Below are 16250 nucleotides of genomic sequence, written 5' to 3' on the forward strand. Positions count from 1 at the left end.
ATGGAAGGAGTATGGCACAACTGTAAACCTACCAAGACAAGGCCATCCACCTAAACTCACACGCCGAACAAGGAGAGCGCTGATCAGAAATGCAGTCAAGAGGCCCATGGTGACTCTGGACGAGCTGCAGAGATCTACAGCTCAGGTGGGAGACTCTGTCCATAGGACAACTATTAGTCATGCACTGTACAAAGTTGGCCTTTATGGAAGAGTGGTAAGAAGAAAGGCATTGTTAACAGAAAGCATAAGAAGTCCCGTTTGCAGTTTGCCACAAGCCATGTGGGGGACACAGCAACCATGTGGAAGAAGGTGCTCTGGTCAGATGAGACCAAAATGGAACTTTTTGGCCAAAATGCAAAACGCTATGAGTGGCAGAAAACTAACATTGCACAGAACACACCATCCCCACTGTCAAATATGGTGGTAACAGCATCATGCTCGGGGAGTGCATCTCTTCAGCAGGGACAGGGAAGCTGGTCAGAGTTGATGGGAAGATGGATGGAGCCAAATACAGGGCAAACTTGGAAGAAAACCTCTTGGAGACTGCAAAAGACTTGAGACTGGGGCGGAGGTTCACCTTCCAGCAGGACAATGACCCTAAACAAAAAGCCAGGGCAACAATGGAATGGTTTAAAACAAAACTTATCCATGTGTTAGAATGGCCCAGTCAAAGTCCAGATCTAAATCCAATCGAGAATCTGTGGCAAGATCTGAAAACTGCTGTTCACAAACGCTGTCCATCTAATCTGACTGAGCTGGAGCTGCTTTGCAAAGAAGAATGGGCAAGGATTTCAGTCTCTAGATGTGCAAAGCTGGTAGAGACACACCCTAAAAGACTGGCAGCTGTAATTGCAGCAAAAGGTGGTTCTACAAAGTATTGACTCAGGGGGCCGAATAATTATGCACACCCCACTTTACTTCAGTTATTTATTTGTAAAAAATGTATGGAATGATGTATGATTTTCGATCCACTTCTCACACGTACACCACTTTGTATTGGTCTTTCACATGGAATTCCAATAAAATTGATGCATGTTTGTGGCAGTAATGTGACAAAATGTGGAAAACTTCAAGGGGGACGAATACTTTTGCAACCCACTGTATACTGTATCATACATCACCATAAGATAATGCAGCTTACTTAGAACAGAGAGGAACACAGAGTGAATACAGGAAATCACAATACCATAGAGATAATTGCAGCATTTTACATTTCACAGTGACATCTTGTGGTTGCTTTACAATACTGCAGTTTAGGTAATTCTGTTGATACTGCCAGGAGACCTGTCTTCATTTAAGGTGCCAGGATGGAGTTGAGCCTATATTGTTTATTTTGCACACAGTTCTTCTTTAAAGCTTTTCTTCAGTCACAGAAAAAGGACAATATAACTTTCTATGTGGCCAGGCCAAGATTTTTTTTTAAGTGATACTGTAATATTTTATTTATTTTGTATTTATACTGAAGATGTACTGCCATTACTTAAATGGTTATAGCAATTGCAGGACGTCAAACATTTTGCTAGAGTAGTACTTTAAAGGACACCAGAGGTGAAAATAATCTAATGATATAAGCAATTGTATCTATCTTCCTCCTCCTAAAAATGGCTTTTAAGATATTCCACATTTTTATTTATATTTAAATTTACTTTTTAAGTTTTAACTGTGTTATTGTTTTTGCTCAATGACACATTCATTGAAGTAAAGCCAGAGCTAAAATTGATGAACTATTGACCCTTTTTATCTTTTTCCTGCTCTCAGAAGACATTTTCTGCTAGGAAAGTGTTTTGTAGTTGGAATTTCTTATCAGTGAGGGTCACACTGTAGTCTGACCCAGTCCTGACTCAGACAGGAACTGCCACTTGCATAGCTGATGTTTAACTCTTTCAGGCAGAGAAAAAGAAGAAAGAACAGAGCATAGTTATTTGTGTGCTAGGCACTGTACATACCCATGTCTATCTCATCATGTCACATGTCACCTCGGGTATTCTTTCACTCTTCCCCTTCCAGAATCCTGCCTAAATCACAGTCACAGCAGCCTAGTCATGCCAGTGGTGACTGGCTATCACTATAGTCTCTGAAAACCTGTGCAATACTACCACTGTGCTTTTACAAATGGTATCATCGTGTGTACTTCTTTCTGTTTTTTTTTTTTTTTTTCTAGAGCTTTTCACGCACAACTAAACATTCAGGGCTCGTTTCCACTATAGCGAATCCGCATGCGGGCACTGCATGCGGATTCGAATACTCAATGTTAGTGGATGGGGCTGTTTCCACGTGTGCGGCGGCGGCTGCGTTTTTCGGTGCGGGAAAAATCTGCACGACAGGGTCGTCAGATTTCGCGTGAGGCAGGAATGCGGGCGAATCGCCGCTAATGCATTCAATAGGGAAATCGCATGCGGCTTTGTCATGCGGATTTCCCGTGATTTCGCATGAAAGGCAATGGACCATTACACAAGCAGTGAGATGGTTAAATTCGCCTGGCTCCTTGCCATGCGAAATCGCATGCGAAATCGCGGGTAAATCTGCATGGGGAAACGCAGCCGCATGCGATTTCTTCAGCGGTGGAATCCAGGCGATTCCGCACCGTTACAGTGGAAACGAGCCCTCAAGCTGTGCTGTATGTGATATATACAGTATATATATATATATATATATATATATATATATATATATATATATATATATATATATACACACTGTATATTACTGGTATCTATATATTGCTGTGTATGTAGCTCAGCCCTCCCAGTAATGTTTAGCTTTGGCTGGTTAGCTATATGGAATTCACCTCCCAGAGCATTCTGGGAGACCAGACATTATTTTCACTGGCTTCAGAACACTCAGACACGAACATTCCACAGAGCTGCTCCTGACAGGACTAAAGTTGTCGCCACCGGTGAAAAATTTTGAGATGTAAATCAGGGAGAGCAAATATTTTATAATGGGCATACACTGACTAAATCCTATTAATATTATAAATGCGAAAGTTTGGATGTTTGTTACTCAATCACGCAACAATGGCTGAACAGCTTTGAATGAAATTTGGCACACACATAGTACATTACCTGGAATAACATATAGGATACTTTTTATCCCCATAACTAAAAAGTGGGCGGAGACAAATGGCAGGGTTCTCAAACTTTGCACAGTTGGTCACTGGGTGACTGGGATCAATTTTCAGAAAGGTGGGTGGAGCCAACAAAAGCCAATCAAAATTCACTTATTGATTTTCAAGGGGAAAATTTAATTGCTGCCATTCTTGCACTGTTAATGGCACAAGCCTCAAACCTGGTACAGTTGGTCACTGGGTAACTGGGGTTCAAATTCAGAAAAGGGGGTGAAGCCACAAACAGCCAATCAGATTTGTTTCATTTCAATGCAAATTATTGATACCAAAGACCGCAAAGCTCAGAAACTTGGTCATTGAGTAATTGTGTGTTAGGGTTAGAAAAAGTGGGCAGAGCCAACATCATTAACTTTTCTGAGGCTGGAACCCTGTGTATTATCAGCACATCTGCCATTTACCTGACAGCCCTACATTCCAGAAAGCATCTTATGGTCATTATCTGGCCAGGAGCCATCTCAGCCCCCTCTAACTCCTGTGCCATGTCTAGATCCCCGATTTCATCTTTCCTTACCCCAATTTACATTATTACATTTATCACAGGTAGGGATATCTTTATAGCTGTCAGGTGCATCACTGCGGAATGTCTGTTTGTTGTGTGTTGCAAAGCCAGCAGGAAGGACACCTGATCTTCCAGAGTGCTCTCGGAGGACAATTCTGTAGGCCTGGGAGGGCGTGTCTACATACCAATATAAGACAACATGTAGATACAGGAAGTATTTCTGATGCTGAAGCCAGGATAATTCATTTCATGTAAAAGTGGGTATCCGGAATAATTCATTACATATTACTATTTGTCACTACAGAGCCTCTTTAAAGGACACCTGAAGTGAGAGGGATATGGAGGCTGCCATATTTATTTCCTTTTAAAGGGATATGGATGTTTCCTTTTAAACAATACCAGTTGCTTGGCACTCCTGATGATCTCTTTGGCTGCAGTAGTGGCTGAATCACACACCTGAAACAAGCATGCAGCTAATCCAGTCTGACTTCAGTCAGAGCACCTGATCTGCATGCTTGTTGAGGGGCTGTGGCTAAAAGTATTAGAGACACAGGATCAGCAGGAGAGTCAATCAACTGGTATTGTTTTAAAAGGAAAAATCCATATACTTCTCAGTTTAGGTTCCCTATAACCAATACCAGTTTCCTGGCTATCCTGCTGATCCTCTGACTAATACTTTCAGCCAAAGCCCCTGTACAAGCATGCAACAGATCTGATGTTTTTGACATTTTTGTAAAATCACCTCTAACATCGTTTAACACGTTCTACGTTCTCTTAAAGAGAAACCGTAACCAAGAATTGAACTTCATCCCAATCAGTAGCTGATACCCCCTTTCCCATGAGAAATCTATTCCTTTTCACAAACGGATCATCAGGGGGCGCTATATGGCTGATATTGTGGTGAAACCCCTTCCTACAGGAAACTGTGAGGGCCCTTTTCCACTAGCAATCGCTAGCGTTCGCACTAAACGCTAAAGTGCAGGAAACTTCCCGGCGATTGTGTTCACGATTTAGCTATGCAATGCACTGCATAGCAAAATCGTGGCAAAGATCACTCCGCGGTGCGATCGCATTTGAGTCAAAAACGAATCACGGTAGTGGAAATTACCTACCGCGATTCCTATGTTAAAAAGCAAACCGTAGCGATTTCAAAATCACTAGCGGTTTGCGATTTTGCGATTCAGCATCGCAAACGCCGCTAGGGGAAAAGGGCCCTGAGGACCATGGTCCTGGCAGTTTCCTGTCTGTGAACCTCGTTGCATCATGGGAAACAGCTGTTTGCAGCTGTTTCCAACTGCCAAAGAAGCAAGCAGCAGCTACTTCCAGTGACATCACCTGCCAGCAGTAAAAATGTCACCATGTAATAAATGTCAGAATGTAAATGAGGGAGAGGAAAGATTTTACAATGGGCAAACACTGACTAAATCATTTACACATAACTATTGCAAAAATTAAGCACTTTTTTTTATTACATTATTTTCACTGGAGTTCCTCTTTAACCCCTTCTACCACCATTTAACTCCCATTTACGATCATTGAGCCCCCTCTGCCGTCTCTTGACTCTTCTCCCACCCCTGTGCAGTATGACATCATCAGTTTCGCCTTTCCGAACCTCAGCGCCACATTAGTTAAGCCTTCCGCATCTACTCAAGACATTACTCACGCCTTTTATTACTCTCACGTCTATCCAGAATCATTTATGACGCAGTTAAATTGGTTCTGTCACATAAAAGGAAAAGAATGACCTTTATTTTCACAGTTTTCTCTGTGGATGTTATAACGGCCATTAATCAAAAGTTATTGATAATAGTGGATGTCGTTTGGCCGATAACAAGTCAGCCAGGGCTACGGTTCGGCTTGCTGCTAAATAATAAAACAGCGTGTAGCACTCCCTCAGGACGTCATGGGTACTGCAGCTCCAGCAGACAGGAAATTACCATTCCTTCCACTGAACATTCGGAGAGCTGATGTAGCATTATTCATTTTTCTATGTCACCCCTGGTCACTCCTTTATCACCTTTTTATCGGAGCTGTTAAAGGGCAGCTGTGACAAGGCTCTCAGGGGTTTGTGACTTGGCCCCAGATGCGTTATCCATACTAGTGGTGCACATTCATTGATGGCTCCTAATTCTTCAGCAATCCTACATTAAAGCATGACTCCGGCCCTAGATCTGTGCAGCTGTCACCTGCAGCGCTTGTCGTTATCTGCCTGTAGTCTCCTTAAAGTGAGCCCGAGATGAAAATAAACGAATGAGATAAATAATTGGATCTGTCCTCCTATTCCTAAAAATGACTTTTTTTAAGATATCTCACGGTTTTATTTAATCTATAAACATTTAAAAAGCAGATTAATGTTTTATAGTGTCTGCTCAATTGCACTGTCTCAAGAGTCCCAGAGTGAAAATGCATGAACTATTGACCTTCGTATCTTTCCCTTGCAGTCAAAAGCCAAGTTATCTGCTTAGGAAAGTGTTTTATGGCTGTAATTTGTTATCAGTGAGCCACACTGGGTCCTGACTGGAGAAAATCTGCCAGATCCATAGCTGAATATTAAATCTTTCAGAAGGGGAAAAAGAAAATGAGTACAGCATAAGTGTTTGTATGCTTGCCACTGTATATACACGTCTATCTCATCATGTCACATATCATCACGGTTACACTTAAATTTTGCTAATTCCATTTGCCAAATACATCACTTTTAATTAAAGCATATGGCAGGATCCTATTCTTACTTTTAAAAAGGGTGTAATTTGGGCACCGGAGAAAGCCGCTAGTGGAATATTGGTAAAATTATACTGCAGAACTAGATACTGTATTTCACTACTTAATGCCTATAGTGTAATCTTAACAGGTATTTTACTATGGCCTAATCTAACATTATATTCACGTGAGACACCCTCTCAATGCCTGACCCTAACCGACTGCCCCGCCAATGCCTAACCCTAAGGCGCCCCCCCCGGTGATACCTAACCCTAAGACACCCCTCCGTACTAAGGACCTCCCCGCCAATGCTTAACCCTAAGGGTCCATTCACACTTGAGCTAGCCGTTTTTAAAAACCACTAGCACATGTAACACTATGGCAGTGTTCTCACGTTGACCGCAAACGTGTTACATGCAGCGGTTTGCTGGCGATTCGTGATTAGTGATTGCGATTAGCATGCATAGCACCACTAATCGCGATCGCTCCCAAAACGATTAACGCGAAAAAATCACTCCTGCAAAACGCTAGCGGTAATCGCTGGCGTTTTGCGGTTTTAGGTGTGAACGGAGCCTAAGGGCCCTAGTACACTTTTTTTTCTCCACAGCAGTGCATTGTGAAAAACCTTCAGTTTTTCAGCGTATAGTGTGAAAGGGAAACACAGGGAAACACAGTCACTGTACTGCACACCAGTTGTCCTTTTAGTTACAACGGACAACAACTGATATAGTGTAAAATTACCCTTTGACCCCTGCAGTGATGCTTAACACTAACCTGATCCCTGTGCCGATGCCTAACCCCAGCAATTCTTAACCTTAAAGAGAAACTCCAACCAAGAATTGAACTTTTTCCCAATCAGTAGCTGATACCCCATTTTACATGAGAAAGACAATGATTTTCACAAACAGACCATCAGGGGGCGCTGTGTGACTGATTTTGTGCTGAAACCCCTCCCACAAGAGGCTCTGAATACTGCGGTACTGCTGGCAAACTGCCACAATGTAACAATGTTCAGAGACAGGAAATAGCTGTTATTAGCTGTCTCTAACAGACAGAGCAGCTAGAAACAGCTAAATAACCTGCCCACAGTAACAATGTCACCATGTAAAAAATGTCAGAATGTGAATCTGGGAGAGGAAAGATTTTACAATGAGCAAACACTGACTAAATCATTTATACATAATTATGGTAAAAAAATGAAGTACTTTTTTTACTACATTATTTTCACTGGAGTTCCTCTTTAAAGAGGAACTCCAGTGAACATTTTACTGTTGGCAGGTGATGTGGCTGCTGCATGGTTTTTGGCAGTTGGAAACAGCTGTAAACCGCTATTACCCACAAAAGTTCGAACTTTTCTTGTGGGAGGGGTTACTTGTGGGAGGGGTTTCACCACAATATCAGTCATACAGCGCCTCCTGATGGTCTGTTTGTGAAAAGGAATAGATGTCTCATGTAAAAGGGGGTATCAGCTACTGATTGGGATAAAGTTCAATTCTTGGTCGGAGTTTCTCTTTAAGACTCCTCCCGTCTAACCCTAAGCACAGGAGGACATGGATCATACATTATTAGCTACACAGAGTTAGTAAGGCTTTGAGGAGGCTGTTTATAAATTTAGGTAGAACATATGAATTTTTTTCCCCAAAACCATTTCAATGCGCTAATTTGAAGTGAGATTTTTTTTCTCTCAAAGTGGAATTTCCTTTCAACCTTACTGCAATCTTGGCAGTAGTCTGTTATGACCCAGGCAAGGGTTGCAAACTACGGTCACAGTACAGCAGACAATGTTTCATTTATACAAAAAAGTCAGGTTTGCAGGATCAGTTATGTATCTAGGGATGGCAATGCTAAGGAGAACTCATGGAGGAGCATGTGATCAGTCTGATCAGCTGATATATTTTTGAGGTTCTGATTTGCTTTGATGACTTCCTGGTTTAGCACATGATCATGACCAGCAAATCAGAGCCTTACACATCTGTCAGCTGATCAAGCTGATCACATGCTTCTCCTTGAGTTCTCCTAAGCTTTGCCAGCCCTAAATTATCCAATGAGCTCAAGTGGTGGAAAAGTTTGGTACAAGGTAAGGAGTGGGAGGGTACAGAGAGATTCTGCAGCCAATACAATGCCAGGATCATCCCATAGCAGAAGAGAGAAGCTCCGGGATATTAACATGCAACATGTTCATTCTGAGTTCATCTTCATTTTAGCTCATCAAAAGCAGCTCAAAGTTGTGCACAGAATAATCTGAATTCTTTTTTGGCTACCCCAGGCTTCCTTTATACCATCCCTTGATTTTTTACTAATTATATCTGACTGCAATTATTGTCCTATGGAAATCACAAAACGATGTCTTCAGCATGCCACACCCCTTTTTTTACACTCACCTCCCCCGCATCAGACGAGCGGATCTTTTCTCCCGTGAAGATGGACATACAAATATAGATAATCCTGACTTTTTGTGTCTGTCGAAGAAAAGTAAAAAAAATTATTAGATGGATGTACTTTTATAGATATTGGAGGATCTCTGCTAAAAAGAGGAACAAACAATAAAGATGTCTTATTCTCATGGTTTTTTTTGTCTTTTCTGTTTGGTGGAGGGATTATAAGAGGGATCATTTACAAATAAGGAGAAGTTTGTAGTCAGCAGGGCTGGCGCTACCATAGAGGCAAAGGGGCAATCGCCCCGGAGTAGGGCCCCCAGGTGTCTCCCCCCACATTAACTGTTGCTTCCCAGGGTTTTTTGCAGAGTCTTTGGCAGAGTAACGTCTCAGCTGTGCTGGCGGGCAGGTGAGACCACAGTGCTAAAGATTCTGCAGGGGCCCCGGGGAGCAACAGTTAAGTTAGGAGGTGATTGGGAGGGGGGGGTCAGCAGCCAGCTCCGGGCCCAGAAGGGAAATTTGGCTGCAACAATGGGTCCCTAATGCTGATTTTTGGTCGGGAGGGTGTTTGTTGGGGGGTCCCTGGGTTAATTTTGCCCTGGGGCCCCACTGTTACTAGAACTGGCCCTGGTAGTCAGGGCTGGATTTTTTGAAAGGCCACAATGGCTGCTGTACCGGGGTTGTGGCTGGGTATGGAAAAGGGCTGCTTCATATGGCAGAGGAGCATACATGAAAAAAAGGTGCCTGGAAGAAAGGGTGCAGGGGATTTCCACTAGTAGAATATCGCTAATGTTAGCATTAATATACTGCTGGTGTAACGTTTGCGGAATCGTTTTCGCGGTCAGCTCACAAGATGCGCACTGACACAGCAAAAACCCTCCACAAGCGTATAATTAGGTGAACCCAGGCTAGGTGCAATGCACCAGCAGAGGGCAATTCCCACCGGCAGATGGCGCTGTGAAGTGCAGACGAGCACAGCCTCTGCACGGCCACAAATGCCAGATGGGAATTGTACAGATCTAAGACAATGCGGGGCTGAACAGCACTTAAAGAGAAGAGCACAGAGATAGACTAAATGTGTGTTCCCCAAACTAGTCGCCACCCAGCGACGGTGAACACACATTCGCAGAAACAAAGTATGAACGCGATTGCGAGAGAGGCAATCGCCAGAAGTGACACAAGACTGATCAGAACAGAACACAAGAGTAGCAAAGGCACAGCAAACGACAATGAGAAAATAACAAAAATAACAAACGCTAACTAAACGCGAACACCGCACTCATATTCAACAGCGAACGCGTTTACAGCTCGATCTCCGCACGTTAAGGGCAACAGAGATAAGCAAGCCTAACTAACCACCGACAGACAAACACGAAACAGAGGACGTGAGCGCTTGCTTAACGGTCACCTCACCGAGCCTACAGCAAGCGCTCGTATCAGACAAGACAGACAAACGGAAAACAAGAATAAGAGAGGAAAGATCCACTGCTCTTTCCGTCAGAGCGAGTGCGATCCGGGTTCAGGAACAGGCTAGCGAAGATCCACTGCTCTTTCCGCCAGAGCGAGTGCGATCCGGGTAAGACAGACAGATGAGGTAGCCGGTAGCAACCGCTGCTCCAGCTATACTTCAAGAAAGCAGAGCAGAAGGATCCACAGCTGCTACCGCTAGAGGCTAGTGCGATCCAAGCAAGACAGACAGATGAGGTAGCCGGTAGCAACCGCTGCTCCAGCTCACACTCCAAGAACATAGATCAGAAGAATCCACAGCCGCCACCGCTAGAGGCTAGTGCGATCCAAACAAGACAGATGAACAGAAGGGGCTACCAGTAGCAACCGCTGCTCTGGTTAGCACCCCAGACAGACAGAACGATTTCCTGACAACCACCGTTGGCGACAGGACAAACAGAGAGGTAATATAGACAAAACAGATAGTAACCTAACTGCACTAGGGAAGCTGCCTAGTGCAGTCCCAAGAATTACTCTAAGATAACTTTAACAAGCATTAGCACGGCTGACACTCTAGGAGTGTTTCAACAAACCATGAAGGGATGACCAGCAAATGACTCTGGGAAAACATGGGTTTTTATACTGCCAGCCTTCAAAGGAGGCAGCTAGGTGATTTGCATAACCAATGTATTCAAATTCCTCAGCAGCAGAGCAGATCAGAAACTTGCAAAGGAAAGACAGGTCTCTATTCCAGAGACCTGCAACCCACAGACTAGAGGAATGGTCAAACAGCTGTCTGCCTGTGCAGCCAGCTGAGCGGATCATTACAGCTGGATTCTGATAGTAAAATATTGGTAATGCTACTGATATTTTACTATGGCAAAATCTAGCCCTACTCTCACACAGAACCCTCCCTCTACCGATGCCTAAACCTAAGACTCACCCCCCCCCCCCGGTGGTGCCTAACCCTAAGACCCTCCCCGGTGGTGCCTTACCCTAAGCCCCCCTAGTGGTGCCTAACCCTAAGACCCCCCTTCCCTCCCCTGGGTGGTGCCTAACCTTAAGACTCCCCCTGGTGTTGCATAATCCTAACCCACCGGAAGTGCCTAACCTTAAGAAGCCCTCCCTGTGGTGCTTAACCCTGACCCTCCATGGTGGTGCCTAATCCTAACCCCCCCCCCCACCTGGTGGTGCGTAACCCTAACACCACCTCCCTGGTGCCATGCTTCAGGTGGAAGATTACCTGGGGGGCAGCGCCGGGACAGTAACATCATGAGCGGGGGGGCTGGCTTGGAAGGGGTGACACCTGCTTGGTAGAAGTGGGGAGCCTCCCTCCCTCTCTATGGGCCCTATTCTGTGTCCCCAGCAGCGGTGCGTCTTTGTAAACCTCTCACCTGTCCATGTGATGCGTCCATGCTTCTTGGCAGCCAGCTCCTCGTGCAGGAAAACAGGAAGTCGACAAGAGGCGGCTGCCAAGACGCATTGGCGCATCGCATGGACAGGTGAGAGATTTAAAAATATGTGCTCCTATTGTGCACTCAAATTCAGGTCCCGGTACCATGTGGTATATGAATAGACACAACAGGGGGCATGGGCCAAGAACGTCTGCTTTGTTTCCATGCTGACAGGCAGACACCTATGGATACCAGAACGGAAATTGATGGACACAGATCTTAAACCAGATTTGCTGTAACCGTCCACGTTGCTAGCTCTGCTTCGTGTTGGCCTAGCCCAGTGATCTGCAAACTTGGCTCTCCAGCTGTTAAGGAACTACAAGTCCCACAATGCATTTGCCTCTAGAAATCATGACTGTGGCTGTCAGACTCCCGCAATGCATTGTGGGACTTGTAGTTCATTAACAGCTGGAGAGCCCGGTTTGCAGATCACTGGCCTAGCCTGAGCAGTTCAAAGAGCAGACACTTTTACTTTTGGACTTAAACGACTCCTGAACTGAGAAAGCTATGGAGGCTGACATATATACTTCCGTTTAAACAATGCACATTACCTGACTGTCCTGCTGGCCTTCTGTCTCTAATACTCTTAGCCATAGACCCTAAACAAACATGCAGATCAGATGTTTTTGACTGTAGTCTGACTGGATTAGTCACATGCTTGTTTCAGGTGTGCGGATTAGTCGATGCTGCAGCCAAATAGATCAGCAGGGCTGCCAGGCAACTGGCATTGTTTAGAAGCTTGTTCAGCGCTGCGTAGTATGTTGGCGCTTTATAACTACAATAAATAATAAATAAATAAATCTAGCAGCCACAGCTTCCCTCTTAGTTCAGATTTACTTTAACAGTTGTGTGGAAATATTAAAAGAAATAAAATTGGTTTGGACATAATTGCCTGTACCCCTTAGCAGGGGGGACCTGCATGGTTTTCACTAGTTAACCCAGTACCTAGCATTTTGCAATCCACAACTGATCGGAATCAAATTGCAAAATGCTGATGGTGTAAAAGTGCCCTCATAGTGTTTCCACCAGTGCATTACAATACAGTGCTTTCTACAAACGTATTTGTACGCTAGACACATGCTTTTAACACTGCTGATGTAACATTGAATACAATAATACAATACAATAACATTTCTATAGCGCTTTTCTCCCATAGGACTCAAAGCGCTTAGGCTCTCTCAGATTCAGTAATTAGTAGGATGAAGTATTCACACAACAAAAGTTATATTTCTGCAAATGCCAAACTGAACAGGTGGGTTTTCAGTCTGGATTTAAACACGTCCAGGGATGGAGCTGTCCTGATCTGTTGAGGTAAGGAGTTCCAAAACGTAGGGGCAGCATGACAGAAGGCTCTGGGACCAAAAGTTTCCAAGTGGACTCTGGGTATGACTAGATTATTAGAACCTGTTGATCTGAGAATGCGGGGATTGCTACGCAGCTGCAACATATCTTTCATGTATCCAGGGCCTAAATTATTCAGGGATTTAAATGTCAGTAGGCCGATCTTGAATAGGACCCTCCATTCTATAGGTAGCCAGTGAAGGGAGTGCAGGACTGGCATTATGTGGCAGTGACGGGGTTGGTTGGTTAGCAGTCTGGCAGCAGTATTCTGTATCAGCTGTAGTCGGTACAAGACCTTTTTTGGAAGGCCAGTGTAGAGAGCATTGCAGTAGTCCAGTCGGGATGTGATGAAGGCGTGGACTAAGGTTGGCAGATCTTCTGGGGGTATGAGGTGCTTGATTTTTGCAATGTTCTTCAGGTGAAAATAGGATGATTTCACCACAGCAGAGATTTGAGTTCTGAAGTTTAAATCCCAATCAATTAGAACTCCCAGGCTACGCACATGATCAGAGCTGCGCAGATCCGTGCCTCCTATTCCCAGTGGTGAAGACTGCAAGTTAAGTTGTTTTGTTATCATGCTCTGCCCTCCTATCAGAAGGACTTCAGTTTTGTCTGCATTTAGTTTCAGCCAGTTGTCATTCATCCATTGCTGTAGTTCACGTAAGCAGGCGTTTATAGTTAGAGTTGGGTCTGTCACACCAGGCTTGAAGGAAAGATATAGTTGAGTGTCGTCTGCATAGCAGTGGTATGTCAGGCCATGTTTTTGGATTAGTTTTCCCAGCGGTAACATGTAAATCGTGAAAAGCAGGGGAGAGAGGATTGAGCCCTGGGGCACCCCATACCTAAGTGATACAGGGGTGGACAGGAAGGGCCCCATAGACACTTTGTGGGTTCTGCCACTCAAGAAGGATTGGAACCACTGAAGAACTATGCCATCAATGCCGCAGTATTCCTGTAGCCTGTTTATCAAGATGTCATGGTCAACTGTATCAAAGGCTGCAGAAAGGTCTAGCAGTATGAGGATGGAGCACTCTCCTCTGTCTCTTGCCATGAGCAGGTGGTTGCATATTTGGATGAGGGCCGTTTCAGTGCTGTGGTGTTTCCTGAAGCCAGACTGGAATGGGTCATAACTGTTGTTTTGTAGGATTTTGGCTTCTAGCTGGAGGTAAACAGCTTTTTCAATTAGCTTGCCCAGAAAGGGAAGGTTAGAGACAGGTCTGTAGCTGGTCATTGCATCTGGGTCCAGGGAGGGTTTTTTGAGGAGAGGCCTGATGATTGCTTCCTTCAGTAAAGCAGGAAATATCCCTGATTTTAAGGAACAGTTAACAATTTTTAGGAATACCGGTACGAACAGGTCGGGGCAGTTCAACATGAACTGTGTTGGGCCAGGATCTAGGTCACAGGTAGTTAGGCGGACGTGAAGGAGGATGCTTGATGTGACTTCTTCATCAATTTCTTTGAAGTTTGACCAAGGTGTTACATTGTCTCTGCTAATGGTCTTCGGCGCTATATTAGGCTCAGATGCTGTAAGTTGGATGGCGGACCTTATAACGGAGACTTTGTCTGTGAAGAAATGGGCAAATTGGTCACAGAGGTCCTTTGAAGACTCGATGTTAAGTTTTTGACATGCCGGGTTGCAGAGTTTTTCCACTGTGCGGAACAGTTGGGCTGGTTTGTTAACTGCATTTGCAATCTCTTGTGATAGAAAGGATGATTTTTTTCCCGTGATTACCTTTTGGTAGCTCTTCAAGTGGAGGATTAAGGCATGTTTGTCTTCTGGGGACTGAGATTTGCGCCACAGTCTCTCAAGTTTTCGGCCTTGTCTTTTCAGCTCTTTTATAGCGTTATCAAACCACTGTGCATGATGGTGTGGAGTAAGATATTTGGTGCGCAGAGGAGCAATGGTCTCAAAGGTGGAGGACACACATTTGTTGTATTTAAACACCAGAGTATCAGGGTCCAAGCTGGAGTCAGTCAATTCATCAAAGCTAAGGTTATCTCGGATATGTTGAGGTGTTAGCCCTTTTAAGCGGCGATATTTTATTTGATTCTTGACCTGGTGTTTGACAGCTGGTATTGAGAGGGAGAAGTGGATAGTGTGATGGTCTGACCAGGCAACAGGATTAATTTCCACATTGGCTATTGACAGCCCAGTATGGAATATAAGGTCCAGAGTGTGGCCTTTCCTGTGAGTAGCAGAGCTGATTGATTGAAGGAAGCCCAGTTCATGTAAGGCACGAGGTAGCTCAATTCCAAGTTTTGAAGAGGAGTCATCCACCCATGTATTGAAATCTCCAAGAACAATCCATCTGGGGTGTTCCAGTGTTAGGTTGCATAGGAGGTCTACAAGTTCCTTAAGGAAGTCTGAGTGTTTTTCTGGTGGGCGGTAGATCAGCAATATGTTAATGTTTTTCTCAGCTGAAAGTTGCACCCCCAAGCATTCAAACGAGTTGGTAGGACCTACAGTAAGTGGTCTGATTTTCAAAGCTGATCTAAAGCAAAGTGCAACCCCTCCTCCCCTGCGTTCTTTCCTGTTGCAGTATATCACGGAATAGTTTGTTGGCACGGCAGCCTCCAGGGTGGGGCCAACTGGTTCAGAAAGCCAGGTTTCAGTCAGGCAGGCCAGATCAGAAGACTCTATTAGATCATGTATGATTGCTGTTTTGTTGTTTATCGATCTGACATTACAGAGGACAGCCTTGATGGGGCTACCCTGGGAGCTAGGGTCTGAGATTGATGACTCCAAGACAGAACAGTCTCCAGATGTGTGGCTGTCATCTCTGCTGGATTGTGCTGGAGCTATTAGGGTTGTTGGCTGGGTGTACTCTGCAGATTTTGTCACAGAGTTATTTTGGTTCTGCGGTGAAGAATATCTTTTCCCACGTCCTCTCGAGCCTCTCTTTGTCTTTCTGAAGATTCCAACAGACTTCAGTAGAATTATTGTGGATTTGTCAATTGGATAGATATTTCTTGGTTGGTATACAGCTAGAAGTCTCTCTGCTGAATATTGATGTTTACACATTAGGATGGACAAGAGACAGCTCAGGGCTCCTGCTGAGATAGGTCCTATTTAGAGTCAAGGTGTGAAGTTTGTCAGCTGTGGCTGGTATCCTGCAGAGATCAAAGGGCCTGTATAGACTGAATTGTCCTTACACAGAGATGTATGGATGGACAGCATGAATTTGAAAACACAGTTCTTTGTTTAGGAATTTGAAGAAATAATGTATAATATATGTAGAAAAATATAGTCTATTGAGCATAGATGCTGTAGATAATCGATGAAAGTTACTCACAGGATGGGAGAGGGC

The sequence above is a fragment of the Hyperolius riggenbachi genome, chromosome 8 (assembly GCF_040937935.1).
Source record: "Hyperolius riggenbachi isolate aHypRig1 chromosome 8, aHypRig1.pri, whole genome shotgun sequence".
Taxonomy (NCBI): Eukaryota; Metazoa; Chordata; class Amphibia; order Anura; family Hyperoliidae; genus Hyperolius; species Hyperolius riggenbachi.